Here is a 312-nt window from a genome sequence, read left to right on the forward strand (position 1 = left end):
ACATCAGCACTGAGGGAGAGGCTTACTGGTGAGATGTCATCTGCTCAATTTCCCTCCTACAAAACTTTTTCATTATCAGAACAGTACAAGTAATTGTAGAACTATAAGCTTGTATCAACCCCTCCTTTTCAATGCTGTATCTTAGCTATATGGGAGTGCTCCAATGCTAATTCAACCCTTGTGTAACTGAGTCAGTGGAGTTACACAAATGAATGAATTGGACCTGTTGTACAGTGAACCAAAACCTAGACTTCATTCTGCGCTTCTTGCACCATGAAGATAAGCAGACATCAGTATATCTCCAAAAGGATA

The sequence above is a fragment of the Lepidochelys olivacea genome (genome assembly GCF_965140295.1).
Source record: "Lepidochelys olivacea isolate rLepOli2 genome assembly, chromosome: 8".
NCBI classification, from domain to species: Eukaryota; Metazoa; Chordata; order Testudines; family Cheloniidae; genus Lepidochelys; species Lepidochelys olivacea.